Genomic DNA, 15,337 nt, shown 5'->3' with positions numbered 1-15,337 from the left:
GCAGGGGAGAGCTTGCTGGGCCTGTGCCTTCTTTTGACATAGCGTCATGCTTTTTTTTCCCCCTACTTTCTCCCTTGGAATGTGCTGAGGCCAGTTATTTGCATCCAGAACAGCAACTCCTCCCTGACACTTCACAGATTTCTATCCCTTTTCCAGGTGCCCTTGTATAAACACTTCTTGGGGAGGCTGCAGTGAATCTTTAGCAGTCATCTCAGTTGACTCTCTGATATTTGGTGCTCAACAGTATACTGTATCACAAACGTACTTTCCAGGCTTAATTGCCTCTAAACCTATTTCATACTTCAGATTCTTTGACAATTAACTCATCTGCCTTCTATTGGAGTCACCATCTCATGATGACAGTTAACTTGAGCCAGGTAGTCTGTGTTGCCTGAAAGAATAGGATATCAAGTTTACCATTCTGTCTGAAACTCTAAACTGATAGCTTGTGGATTTTTGGTATTCTTGTGTCTGCTTGTGACAGTCCTCAAAAGATTGAGAAAAGCTATCTAGAAAAGTTACTAAAGGAGGACAAAAATCTACAAATTTCTGGTTATTGATTAGATTGAGATAAAGAAGAATACATGCTCAAAATACGGAAGTCATTACTAAAAGTTTGGTGGCATAGCAGTAGAAATGACCCAGGCTGGTCTCAGAGCAGGAATCTCTGAGTTTGAAGTTTGAGGACACCGTTTCAAAGCCCTGGGAACTTGGGTGAGTCACTTCATCTCTCTTTTCCAAAATTTTCTCATCTGTAATATGGGATGATTCTGACTCAAGGTTGTTTCAGAGAACAGTGTGAAAACACCTTGTAAACCATAAACATAAGATTATTAGGTTCGTATGAGGATGTATGTGAAAACACTTGCAAAACACAAAGAACTGAACAAGGGCTAATAACTGTAGAGGATACAGTAAAAACCTAATAAAAATTTAAACGCACTTCAAAGTATGGGAGAAACATTTATCCTTGCAGTGGATATTCATTCTTCTATTTAACTGTGACCTAAATCCACTTCCTAAATTGAAGGAACCTCCCACCAGGGATGAACAGCTGCCAGATACTTGCTTCTCAACCGAGGGCAGGGAACTAGGGCCTGGTGAACCAGGTGTGGCCAATCAGATGCTCCTGCCCAGAATTTGTTCTAGAAGCCAGGAATCTGAAGATGCATTCTGGCTACAAGAGGACAGCGGTAACTGCTACATCTGTTTTCTGGAAACAGCATGGCAGGGAATCCAGAGGTGCTACCCATCCTTCTCCCTGGCTGCTGTTAGCCAGTGGTACCTTCAGTTTTGTGGACAGGTTGGCCTGTCACTACTGGCTGCCTTACCTCCCAGCCTGGTATTGTAGACAACTCAGATCCCCTAAGCTACCCAATATTAATTTATATAAAAATTTATTATGAAAATTTTCAAACATACAGAAAATTGAAGGGAATAGCATAATGAACCCCTGTGTACCTATCATCCAGTTCAACGATTAGCAGTATTTTGCCAATTGTTTCACTTGTCTCTGCTCTTTCCTTCACTTCCTATTTTGTTTTGGTTTTGGCTGAGATATTTTAAAGTAAATCCAAGATACCATGTTATTTCACCCTCAAATATCTCAGCAGACAGTTCTAGCTGATAAAGACTATTTTCAACTATAACCATTATACCATTTTCCCATGCAAATTTAATAATAATGCTCAGCACATCCCAATATCCATTTGTGCTCAGACAACAAGAAATGCTTTGTCTTATGTATAAGATGCTAACAAACATACCTTCTCCCTCAGTTCTACCACCTTGGCCCAAGAATAGAAACTTCACCCTCTGAAGGTACTGAGAAGAATAAACTCTCTCTCTCTTCTCTCACTTTATGGAGGAGTGAATTATGTGGTGGGTGAATTGAGAATAAGGAACTGCAATGAATGGTTCAGGCCCTTCTGAGCATCTCCCTGGAGATCTGTTTGCCCACAGAGCAGCTGTACTACACGCAGCTCTGGTTTCCGTGAGCTGAGTACATGTTCTAACATGTGGTCTTGGAGCAAAGCTCTAGGAAACCTGGCTTGACTACTCATCTATGCTGTACTCTCTAACTTTATCAATAATAAAGCTGACTTTTTGATCTCTTCCTTTGTTTGATTTTAGCATTGGTATTCAACGTTCTAAATTTAGTGGAGAAGAAGGAAAAGGTAACATGATTTATAATCCATCAGCTCTAACGTACTCAAATTAATTCAGCAATCACTGTAAATCAAACCCAGGGCTAAGGGTCAATGATACAAAGGTAAAGAGAAGAATGTCCCTGCCCTACAGAGCCCACTCATTATAGTAAAGCAGAAGCAATTTCACAGGATTCTGGGGCACAGGCTCTGAGAAGGGCTCACAGATGTGGGGGAATCTGAATGAACGAGGTTTCCTCAGAGAGAGCAGGGGGACACAGGCATCTAGACAGTGAAGAGTGATCTACAAAAGCCAAGAAAAAGGAAAAGCACAAAGTGTAAGAGGACAGGAAGGGTTTAGGGGTGTTAGAGAACTGAGAGTTGATGGAGAGAGAGTCAGTGATGAAGAGCCACAAATGCCCTCCTAAGAAACTTGGACCCCATTTTAACGGCAAAGAGTAACATTAAAGGTTTATAAGCAAGAAGCTATCTTTAAAAGATCTTTTTAGCAGAAAAGTGGAGGACGAATGTACAGGAATGAGATACAAATCTGGGGGAACACTTAGGAGCCTATTGGCAACAATCCAAACAAGACACAGGAAGATGTGAGCCAAGAGGGCAGGCAGGGGGCTGATTCAAGAGATATTCTGGAAACTTGAGATCTATCTTATTTGTTCCAAAGCAGAATTTTTATGTAAATATACACAGAAAGATAAAAAATAGAAATAGACAATAAAGTGTGTGTGTGTGTGTGTGTGTGTGTGTGTGTGTGTGTGTGTAAATAATGAGAAGAAAAAGGCAAGGGATGTACCACAAAGTTGGCTCTCAGATACGTAGTAGTCAACACCAGCAGGGAAGAATCCTTTAAGCACATTGCAATGCTTATAAGATAAAAGTAAACCAGTTGTTCAGGAGAAGAATTATTCCTGAATCTAAAGCCAAAGCACATTTCTCCTGAGTCCTACATAGAAGATGCATGTAACATAAGTAATAATATCTACAACAATATTCTCATTGTAGACAGTGAGTTCAAAGAGGTGTTTCTTCGTAATCTTTCATATTTGACCAAAAGTAATAAACTGAAAATGTGCCTTCTTTCACTTAACATAATGGTTTAAAGGTTATTCATGCTGCAGCATTTATCAGTTCTTCATTCCTTTTTATTGCCAGATAATATTTCGTTACAATTAAGAGTATTTTGGTCTTCTCTGTTTTCAACAGTCTCGCTGGAGTAATTCAGTCTTTTAGGTAAATACTCAACCTTTTAGATTTCTTCTTCATGGCTTTGCCTCTTCCAAGATAGTGTCTAGGTATAAAAGCAGGCTGTGACCTCATGATGTCTGTAGATCAGCACCAGCTGGTGTCACTATGGACTCTGGGCTCTCTGGGTACCCAGTAGTGTTTCTTACCTCTCAGCACAAGGCACTTGCTACCTTTCCTTGCTGCTGTCTGCCCATGTGCATATGCTCTGCTCACTTGACTCAGATGTCCCTGCAGGTGTCCCTGTCTGACCAGCCTACCTTAACTCTTGTGGCCACAACTGCCCCTCAGAGTCTCAGCCACATCTTCCATCTTTCCTATTTGATGACCCTGTATCCCCCCATAGCATACAGGGATTTCTGGCTCACCCCATGTCACATAGGAGTGAGGGAAGCTCAAGAGCTATGCCACAGGCATGTTCATTGCTTACTGTGTTACAGGGCCATTATGATTCAGCTGTGGCTTCCCCACACTAACGTAGGGTCATCCAGGCAGCTGTCTCCTCCTAGAACTCAAAGTAAGGCTTGGGCACAGCCCTCTACCCTTCACACATGTGCCTCCAATTCTCTACCAATCCTACCCTCTGTGGTTGCAGCTCGCTTGAGAGAAGTCAGGAGAGATGGGTCTTTCTAATTTCTCAAGCCCTCTTCCCCTTCTCATTCCTCATTGAACTGCAAGGGTGGGCTTTCTCTCTCTTAATTTAAGTAGGGAACTTCTTTTAGGACATGGATCCTGAGACCTCTCCAGCCTTGACTTGTGGTAAGTTCAACATTTAGCCCCCAGAGCTTGGCTCTTGATATGTTCTTGGTATTTTAAGGATTTTAGGGCAAAAAATTCTCTCAATAAAGTCCTGCTTTGAAGACTAATCTTATTAGGGACTCGAAAATCCTATTTCTATAGTCAAATGCTTTATATTGACCCCCTTTTCTCCATTTTTCTCCTATAATGAACTTCCCTACTGACTTCCACTTTAGAGATAAATGCTCATAGCTAGCTGAATTGGGAGAAATCATGCAGATGAAAATGTGGAAAAAAAGGAAAGCATAAATTATTATTTCTATTGAAAACTTTTCTTGGGGGTAAGAAAGGGGTAATATCTGGTAAATGGAACCCCCAAGGCTTTTGTTTAGATGCATGAGAGTGAGGGATGACCTCCAGTTTCTGATTTAGATGAGTAGGTGAATACCTTAAACCAGGATGGGAAATACAAGGAGAGGGTTAGGAAGAAAATACTGGGTCTACATCAGAGGATGTTAAAGGTGAGGTACTCACTGGACATCTGTGTGGAGGTGCTCAGGCAGCATCTGGAATCTAAACTCCAGAGTGAATGAGCTAGAGATAAAGATTTAGAACACAGTACCATTCAGGTGGTAGTTGATGTGTAGATTAGCAATTTCCCAAGAGAATGGCAGCAGATTACAGTTTAGGTAATGTCAAGGCTTTAGGAGTTGTTTAAAGTTTACACAGAAGCCTTCCAAATTGCCTTGCTCTGGAAAGAAGGTGGTTTGTTTGGCAGTGTGGAAGGAAATCCTATCCAACCTTTCATTAGCCTAATTTGTACCCCAAATACACATAGATGTGGACTTCAGCATTTCCCCATTGCTTCTGAACTGCACAAATCCCTAAATTCAGGGTCCTCTACAATATAATCTTACCTTATTTTTGTAATTCTGTCTCCCATTTCTTACTGACACTTACTCCATACTCCAATCCAATAATAAGACTTCTCTCCAAACCCTGAAAAAACCTATGATCATGCTTTTGCTTTTGATATTTCTTCCTTCTAGAATATTTTCCACCCTAGACCTTGTTTTCTGAAATCTTGTTCATTTAAAGAGGCCCTGCTCAGATGTCACTTCTCTGAGTATTTTGCTAACCATTAAAATTCTGCAAACATTTGTTCATATAAAATGTGCAAAGTGCTGTGTTAGGCACTGAGAGGGATGCCAATATGCATGGGACATAGTTCCTAAAAGATCAAAATCCAGTAATCTGTGTAATGCACCAACACTATTGTGAAGTAATCTGCATTTCTCCAATGCTAGCCCACTCACCCCCGACATACTGTTAAAATTCAAATTCAAAGGCCGCACCCTGAACCACTGGATGAGAATGTCCAGTGGAGCTCAGAAAAGTGCACTTTTTTAAACAAGTCCCTCAATGACCTTTTTGCCATGAGTAGAATATGTGCCTTCCTTCCTGACGGGATAGTTGTTAAGGCAAAGTTAAGACATACATGTGTCAGTGCTTTGAAAGTGGCAGGGCATCATTTCAAAGGACTGTGGTAGATATTATTTAACCAATGTTCATTTTTCGTGTCTGTTTAAAAATCTTATACCTATTGTCATGACCTTTAGCCCATCTCTGTCCTACCCAAGAGATGGCAACATCATCTTTAAGAGAATCATACTATCTGTGGGATGGAGAGGCACATGTGAGTATCAGGTATTACTCATATCTTTACTGTAAACTCCACCCAGAATCTGAAAGCCTGGTTTTCCTCCAGTTCCTTACATCACCACCAACTTTGATTAGGAGCCATATAAAATAGGAAGCATCTGGAGGTTAAAATCAGAGTTGGCCCTGGACAAGATAGTGAAGTTAACAAGTTTTATCTGTAGTGACTCCTGCCTCTCCTTTCTGTGCTTTTCCCCACTCCTGATCCCTACCTTGGGGCCATTCTTTAGCCAAGACACCTTTCTTAGTCTAGGGAAGAGCTGATGACCTAGTTCTTACTAAGATGTTAGTGACTTAATAGTTAAATTCAGAGTTTTTTTTTTTTTTTTAAGGAGATGGACTATGAGATATAACACAGAGAATGAAAAACTGGTAGTAGAATAGCCGTCAACAATGACAAGCAAGTAAGGGATATTTTTAGTTGGAGGAATTTTTTATAGCTTCCTACTATGACACCACACAGGTGACCTCCCACTGTTGCAGGCTTTCCTAGGACCAATCCCGGTGGTTAGGAGCATTGGTCATTCAATCTCCAGAAGGACAACACCTGATGGGCAAACTGCCAAAACTCATTAAAATCCAGAAAGAGAAAGACCATAATACAGTTACCATGAGCACATCTCAGGCTGTGGCTAATCCGGGCTTGGGAAACTCTCTGGCCTGGCCTAGCTCCAAGGCCACAGAGCACTGCAGTTAATCCTCCAGGACTTGGATAATGTCCAGAATCTTCTCCAGTATGGGCTGATCGCCTGTTTCTAGACACAGCCGGCCTCCACCCATATCCTGATGGGACACAGTAAGAGAAAGGCCATGTGGAAAAGGCAGATAATTTAGTAAAACAGAAAGAATTTTTAGCTGATATTCAGGGAAACCTGGGATCTGGACCCACCACTGCTGCTATTAAACTGAGTCACCTTAAGCAGATGTCTTCCCCAGTGACAGACTGTTTCTTCATAGGAAAAAGGAGTGCACTAGATTAGGTGCTTTAGAATTAAGATCCATGCCAGTTCCTAGAATTAATTATCAAAATACGTGGAGCTTGTGTGGAATTCCAGGCTCCACCTGCTGAATCAACCTGCATTTTAACAAGATGCCCAAGTGGTTCAATGCACATATGAGTTTGAGAAGGACCACTCTAATGTGTGCAGCACCTGTCTGAGCATCATGGCACCTCAAAACTTTTATTAGTTTCTCATGACCCCAGAATAAACTCACACTCCTTAACAAGGTTCTAGGGCCCCCATGGGCTAGTCTCTGTCTCCCTGTCCAGCTTTGGCTTCCAGAGTTCTCCCTTCACTCTCTCCACTGCAGCCATAGGGCCTCTTTCACTATGCTTAGGAGGCCACATGGCCATCGGATGTAAAATTCCCTATTCCTGGAATATTCTCCTCAGAACCATTTCCTTTTTTAACTCCTCTTTAATCCTTGGACAAGTATTTAGGGAACATTTCCTAGAAGGACAGACCCTTCTAGGAACTGTCCCCATGGAGCTTACATTCTAAGCCCCCCAAATTTCAGCTTAAAGTCATCTCCCCAAAGATGGTTTCCCTGACTCCTAGAGAAGGTTAATCCTGTGCTCTGTACCCATAGTCCCCTGCACACCCCTGTAACCCACTATATGTTACTGCGGTTATTGCCTTAATGTCATCTTTTCCTGTTTGGCTGTGGCCCCGTGAAGGCAGAGCCCGTGTGGCTTATTTGCTGCCTCCGTCCTCTAACCCACTAACTGGCACAGAGGGGTGCTCTACGAATATACACCAAACAGAAGGAAGGGTTCCAAATGCAGGGAGAGACACATCTGATGTTTGAGGAAAGAACTAGCGATGTGACAGTGGGATTCTGCTGGTTCTCATCACAGACACGAGAGAACAACTTTTAGAATTGATTCTTATGTCTTTGACCTAAACTTTCAAAGAGATTATCTGTGCCCACAGTATGTACCCTTTCGGAGAAAGGAAATCTAAATTGGCATCCACGGTGGAATTACTATCTGCCCAGATCTGACTGGGATGGTTGCAGGCCTCGCTCTGCCTTCCAGCAAGAAACATGCAGAGACTGTGAGGGCAAAGTTGGTTGTGACTCCAGCAGGGGTCTGGACGGTGTGTTGCCATCTTCAACCCTTATAGGAGGTACTGCAGCTTGTTCCTGAGGTGAAAGGGGGGAGATGATGGCTTCAGATGTTTGTGGGAGAGGCGACTCTCTGAAGGAGGGATGGAGGCTAAAACTGGAGTATATGTGCCAAGGTAGAAGTCCGGGAATTTCCAAAAGAAAATTTCGTTTAGAGAAAATGGAACAAAAAGATTTATTCTAAATTGATGAATTGGGATAGTCAATGAAAGAGATATTTCTTTTTCTCTCTCCTTTCGTAGGCAGTTATGCTGTCAAAAACAATGGAAACCTAAAGAAATTCATACTGGTCATCAGAGACCACAGGGGCCAACTTGCAGAGACTCTTGACTTTACTGCTTGGTATCAAAAGGTGATCATCAAATTATATTTTTTAAAATGTCCTTCCACTATCAGCTCATATTTTTTGTGAGTTTCCAAAGCAGGTAAGGCAGATGTTATTGATTCCAGGTTGGCTAGAGAATGGGCTAAGCTCTGAGAGCTTAATTGATCCTCCCTAAGTCACACAGACACTTCTGACTTCCAGCTTCCTGTGTTTTCCATTAGATGCTCATGCCATGGCGTGAAAACCACTATGAGGTCAGAGAGATAATTCTGAAACTTTCAGCTCTGAGCAAAATTGGTTACGACTGTGGCTGACATACACAGCCTGATACAGCCCAGCAATGAAGATGAGCAAAAGGTCGCACCGAGTCAGGATAGATAGAGGCTGTGCCTCTACTGGGCCCAGGAAACCTTCAGATAAATTCCTTTTTCAATAACAACTTCCCTTAAGTGAACTAACCAAAAGAAAGTAAACCTAAGTTTCTGCATATTTGAATTGTTTTTGTATTGTTTTAGCTGGTCTCAGAGTGCTTGTGAGTCAGAAGCAATTTCAGGAAATGCTGCTCATATCACCAGCTGTAATCCAGGTTCTTGTTCTCCAAGAGCCCTCAGACACAAGTCCATGTGTCTGCGCAGCACACACACACACACACACATGCACACAATCAAAACTAGCTCTCATGCATGCCTACACTCACTTTCACAAACTGGCATATTCGCATGCCATAAGACTCATATACACACATAACTTCCCACGCATATTCTCACACACGCAAACTCACTTCATACAGTCATACTCAAACATTCCCATATACACACATATATTTACAAGCACACACACATACACTCTTACTCTGTGCTCTGTAGATTGTAACACAGATTGTAACACATCACACATGCACACACACTCTAGTCTCTTGCCAAGTCTTCCTTTTACTAAATATAAGCATGGCGTACTCTGCACAAAAGGCACTGATTATTTAGATATTTCCAAACATCCACATGTTTTGCTTGCTTGGTGGACATCAGAATGTTTGGCAGAGGCAAGTTTTTCTCTGCAGCTCCCTCTCTCTGGGGATGTGTGAATCAGTTATTCCTAATCATCCCTTCCCACTGAGGCAGAGCAGTGGGGAAATGGGGGCAATTATCTCTGCCTTTATTGCAAAAAATAGTGATTAGAAAGCTGATTTAGAGGATCTGGGGGCTGAAGGGACTTTGCAAAGTGACAACTCCAGCCTCCTCCCTAACAAGGAGCCATCTTTCCAAAAAAAAAGAAGTAACAGTCCTACTTCCTTCCACCTCGCTTTCTCAACTGTTTAACAAAGGTCCAGAAGCCCTTCATACCCTCTAACCTTTCCAAAATGGTACAATGCAAGTCACATCAAACTTCCTCAGGGACTTTCAATCCTTGCAGAGTCCAGGGAGGCCAGGACACAATGATGGCTCCCTATCTATGGGAACAAGGTTCTTTTCTGTAAAATGCGATAGAATGCACTACACTCTTGGCTTTTATACAAAGCCAATATTTATTCTTATCTATTTGTGTTTGTCCAGTGTTTGTTATTTAGTTGTGTCTATTTCCTTTTGGCGTCTATCTGCCTCATTTTTGTTTTCCTCAATTGTAAACACATAGAAGAGGAAGACTTTCTCTGAGCAATGGTGAGTATAAGATTCCCAGAAATTAAACCGTCAGTTAGTGCTTTTGGATGATGTTAGTAATAATGGAAGATTGTAACAATAAGCTCTTCTGGTTTATATACACGTAAAGGTGATTTTATTTTAGAAGCAGGGGATCATTGATTTGTTTTCGTGCACTTGGTCTCTCAATGCTTGTTCAGAGACAAGTAACAAGGTGACCTGTCAGTGCGAACAGCACGGAGCTTTTTCTTATGATATTTTATACTAAATTTAGTGCTAAGAAGGATCACTGGCTGAGTAGGGGGAAAAATTAATTAAGCCCAATCTGTCTGAAGGTTTCTGTCTTCCAAGCAAGTACTTGGGACTAGAAGCAGATAAAGAATTTTCTGATACTTAGGGACAGGAGGTATCCCCACCGCAGGGTGAAGTAATGGGAGTGAATTACTGAAAGATGGTTCAATGTGATACTCATTCACCACTTAGTAGACCACTTAGCATGTAGTAGACCATCAATAAATGTGTGGAATGAATGAACCCAATATAAATGCATCATTTCTGCTACTTTCACTTGTGGGTATATTTCTTGGATATGTCCATATGTCTCACCCATACATGGTAGACGTGTCTTGCCAATGATAAGTTCCATAAATAAGTACTATACCCTCGCTTCTGCTATGATCTCCCTGTAATGCTGTCTTTGAGAGCATGTGATGGAAATCCCTTTAGAAAAAAAAAGGACTTTTCCTTTCTTGCTCCCAAAACACTGTTCCTCTGAATACAGCTTTCTCTCATGGGGAGTTCCAGAGTTGTTTTCATAGCTTTGATTTGGGCTTTCAACAAAATTCATCCGCCATCTATTACATTGGCAGCTTCTATCAGGTTGGACTCAGAGACACTGCTTTTTTACCCTAAATCCCGGATAGTTACTGTAAATATGTGTTAATAAATATCATAGTCAAAAATCTTCTCAGTCTTTTCCACCAAAGGACCTACTAGAGGCACATGAGTACATGTTTATCATCTGTCTCTGGGGATACATTCTTCTCTAAGATTGTATTATTTTAAAATATATGTAAATGTTGCATTCTACTCTATCAAATGTTTTGCTATAAAAAAGCTTTAAATTTTAAGTTACTGGTTAAAATTACTTGACTAGTTAAGAGCCCCCAATCTGGAGTAAAAATGGCTTTCTAGAGACATGTGCCATAGTGTCTGTCCTATGGCTTCAATGCCTCTTGCTTGAGGACATGCTTTTGAATGTGAGAGTTCATGGAAACGTAGTTCCAGTGGGCAGGAAGTATGGAGGGAGTGATATGCCAGGAACTGTTTATGGAGACCATATGGTGGAGGGAGTCTAAGGACACACAGATACGAAGACTGATAGCACATGATGATACTGAGAAGTTAGGAAACCTCCTGTGGTTGGCAGACACTGTGCTTGGGAACGGTTGCCTGAAAATGGACTGTTCTTTATGAAAGAGAAAGGGGAGCTGTCATGATACCCACAGATTTGGGGTATGCATCAGCAATCTGTGACCAGGCAAACTAAACATTAACTGCTTGAAGAAAGTAGGTGTCATTGTTAATGTGTAAAATGGGTAAAATAATACTTATCTCATAGAATTATTTTAGATTTAATTGAAAGTGCATGTAAATGGACTTAGCACATACTAAATACTAAATAAATGGAAATCATTATTATAATTAGAATCATTATTACCCCATGAATACTCATCATTATTACCTCCCCCCGCCTCCTTGCCGCAAATACTCAGAAGGGAATTGCCATAGTAGAAGCTACTGTATTCAAATGTAAAGAATGTCACTCACTTTGGAAAAAAGAACTCAGTAAACTGAGCCCTAACTAACATAAAAGACAGATTTCTAACTTGAATATAAATGATTTGGGGAAGATGAAAGGGAAGAAAAATAGTAGAAATTGCCATTGTGAAATGGCTTGAAAATTTTCAACATGTAGTTTCATAAGTGGGAAAAAACATCCAGTAACCTTTATTTTATGGGCACTTAGTATTTGTCAGGCACTTTGTAAACATTTTCTTGTTCAATCACAAAACTCTCTGAGGAAGGGACTGCTATCATCAGGGAGCTGTTCAGAGCCCATCAGAAATGCTGCCATTATCAACAACAATGTTCACCCAGGCTTCACACGAGCAAATGGAACTGAGACCCAAATTCAAAAACAGAGTGCCTAACTTCATGTTTTTTCACCCCAGTTCAGAGCAAAGAACCTCAGATGGCCCACTTCACTGTCCTACCTTTTGCTACATTCCAGTAGAGGGTTTAGCAGAGGGCTTAAGTGACTGACCTTTGGATTAAACTTGGCCTGGGATCAAGTGGTAGCTCAGCCACATTTTAGCAGTGTGGCCTTGGATAGGCTACTCCATCCCTCTAATCTTCGGTTTTCTCACAGCTAAATAAAAATGATAATAAAAGTACCTTCCGTGTGAGGTTTTTTATATAATGACGTCAGATTATGGTTGGCACATAATAAGCATTAACATTTCAAAAAAGGTAATTTTATTATAATCTGTGTATATCCAGAACCACTTCTGGTCCCACAGTGAGCTCTCAGATCCAATGAAGCAGCACTGTAAAATATCTTGTTGACCTCAAAACTATTACCCAAAGTGAGTCAGAACTCATTTCCAGGTGGCTACAGCTAACACCAATTTTAATTGCCTTCAGATTAGATACCTCCCAGGTTAAAAGAGTTGCCTAAGGTCTTACACAAAGTCCTGGGCCAGATATTGTTATGAAAACCAGGTGGTCGATTACACAATTATTTTAAAATCTTGCTCACATTCTCCTCGCCCATGGCAATATTGAAGCTAAAAGTATCAGGCAAGAGAACAGAAGATTTTAACAAGGTGTGACTCTCATGGTGACACTTCCTGTTTGTTCTAAATGAGGAAATTTTAGAGCCCTACATCCATTAGGAGCTTTCAGAAATGAAGAAATCCCCCTGGGTAGCCCTGGCACTGTTAGGCAGCTCACTTCCCCTTGCTCTACCATTTACCATGTTATTCTGAGGTAGGTTTCTGTGTTTGTTTTCCCAGGTGCCATCTAGATAGTCAGCACACACACGTGATCTTCAGAGGAAAGCAGAGCAAACAAAGGAAGAGAGGATGGGTTCAAGGAACAAAAAGAAAGCCAAACGGAGACATATGGAGCTAATCATGGAATAAGCAAAACTCCCCAAGCCGTGTAAATGTGTGTGAGTGCTGAGGGCACATCTGAAGCAACTGTTTTTCTATGTGCCTTGCAAATTATTTTGTGGTTTCTGCAGAGTTCCTTTTGGGTGATGGCTTTTAAGCACCACCTAAGCCCATCCCAGCTCAGCTCTTGGAAAGAGATGGGTAGAGACATTTCTGCACGCTGAAAGAACATAATTTTATACAAGAGTCATCCAAGAAATGAATGTAGGGACGATTCTCATGCACGGATGACTCCTTGCACATTTGAACAGGGTCTCCACTGCATGGATCTGCTGGATATTTCAGGCGGAAAAAAGTGTACATCATTTGACAAAAGAGTTACTGGAGTTATTTTTTTCTCTTTATAACATCATGTAAACACAGATTTAGTCGAAGATTTTTATTGAGTTACTTCGAGTCACATAATACTATCTGCTCTGCAGAGGCTATAAAAAAGGAGCTGCAAGTTGAGCACACATTCGCTACACAGTCAGTGATCACGCTGTAATTACAAGCGTGTGTTGGGGGTGACTTGGGGGAGTGACTGGCGGGCACTTTCTGTCTCCTTCCATATTTAAGGATCAATCAAAAGTAACAAGAGAGGGAATGCTGGCCAATGAATGCACCAACAGCCAACATTTTTTCCTTTGAAGCCACATCTCTTTTGACCTCAGGAGTCACTAATTTGCCATCAAACTCCAGAGGTGACACAGAAAGGTCAGCAGAGATGGCTTCAGGGGAAATGTTTTCTTACTTGGGTAAATTTATCAAGACCGGGAAACTAAAACAACCCTAGAACTTGACATGGTCTTGTGTGTTCCCCTTTCACTTGGTTCTCCTTTGAAAGTAAATCTATAGCAGACATGAAATAGGTTAGTGGGTTGGGGGAGGAAAAAGATGGTTTAACCTGTTTTATCCATTGGAACAGGTTTTATGGATGTTTTAGCTAATACTAAGGCTAATTTGGAACCATTTTCAAGTGTAACTGTAAGGAGACAGAATGTTCTACCAGGGTTTTGAAGCTAGTTTAGAGGTCTAGGCTGGGCTACAGGTGAATTAAACACAGAAAAATTTGGCCAGGAGGAAAAACACAGAACAGTGAGATTGAAAGTGGTCACATGATGGATTATCAAAAAGAATAGCAAGTGAGGCGAGAATACTGAGACATGTGCCAGCAAGAACAGTGTCCTCAAGAAAATGTGTGAAGAGTTGCATAGGAAATCTTTGTAAGTGAATCCAGAACTGAAGTGCCTGAAGGAGTTCTGCAGAATATTTGGGGCTTTGACTAAGCATTTCCAAATCTCAGATAGATTTTTGTGCATGAAAAACCTGAGACATGAAAAATAAGTATGGGATGACCCAGACTAAGGACTACATACTCACTCTGTTCCCAGACCACATATGAAACAAAGCCCTATGAATTCCATTCACTAAATCTAGAATCAGGTGTCTCATACATGCACAAGCCTGTGTTACTTTGGGGAACAATGGAAAATTAAGTCTCTGACTCTCAGATGCTTAAAATCATACCTCTGCCCAGATTTCCTAAGTGACTATTCCAGAACACAGATCCTGATGGAAAACTGTTGAAGAAGATAACCTTCTAGTCTCATAGCATGATTATTTTTGAAGCCCTAAAGTTTTTAACATCAATGTGAGAAAGTTAGTTTTTAAAGACAAGAGTTCCCCCCTACCCTCCCCATCCTTCTTAAGGATGTAACATCATATTTCTACTAAGCAGAAGAGGGCTGCAAACCCAGCTCTGAACGAGCACAGACCACTTATCCATTTAAATGAACCTAGGCTGTGATTCTTGAGGAGAATTAACTTCAAGAATTAACTTGAAGAGAAGCTATTGCACATTGCAGATGTCATGTAATATCTTCCAGTAAAGCAGCATTCTCAAAAATGTGCTCCACAGATATTTTGCAGATTGCATTCTATCTTTGAATAAATTTGGGAAACACGAGGTTAAATTGAGTTAAATGTTTTCTTAAGTATATGTTTTAAATTGTTAATGTATATTGTAAATCTCTTAGCAGAGAATGTAGCATTTCAAAATTTTATTTGACCATGAAAACCTTTCCTAATAAAATGACTTCCAAGGACAAGTGCTCCATGGAACACATTTTGGGAAACACTGTGTAAGGGGCCCATATCTCAGAATAT

At 41.0% G+C, this 15,337-nt stretch overlaps 1 long non-coding RNA gene across 1 annotated transcript; it reads left to right on the top strand.

Annotated features, from left to right (window-relative positions):
- Positions 1 to 438: 438 nt before the first annotated feature.
- LOC111729900 lies at positions 439 to 13,164 on the top strand. Its single transcript, XR_002776451.1, has 3 exons — positions 439 to 714; positions 8,234 to 8,343; positions 13,031 to 13,164. It is a non-coding gene; the product is annotated as an uncharacterized LOC111729900 (long non-coding RNA).
- The last annotated feature ends 2,173 nt before the right edge of the window (positions 13,165 to 15,337 follow it).

The sequence above is a fragment of the Pteropus vampyrus genome, unplaced genomic scaffold (assembly GCF_000151845.1).
Source record: "Pteropus vampyrus isolate Shadow unplaced genomic scaffold, Pvam_2.0 Scaffold288, whole genome shotgun sequence".
Classification (NCBI taxonomy): Eukaryota; Metazoa; Chordata; class Mammalia; order Chiroptera; family Pteropodidae; genus Pteropus; species Pteropus vampyrus.
The sequence above is the reverse complement of the archived record's forward strand: the minus strand, read 5'-3'. Positions and strand labels throughout refer to the sequence as shown.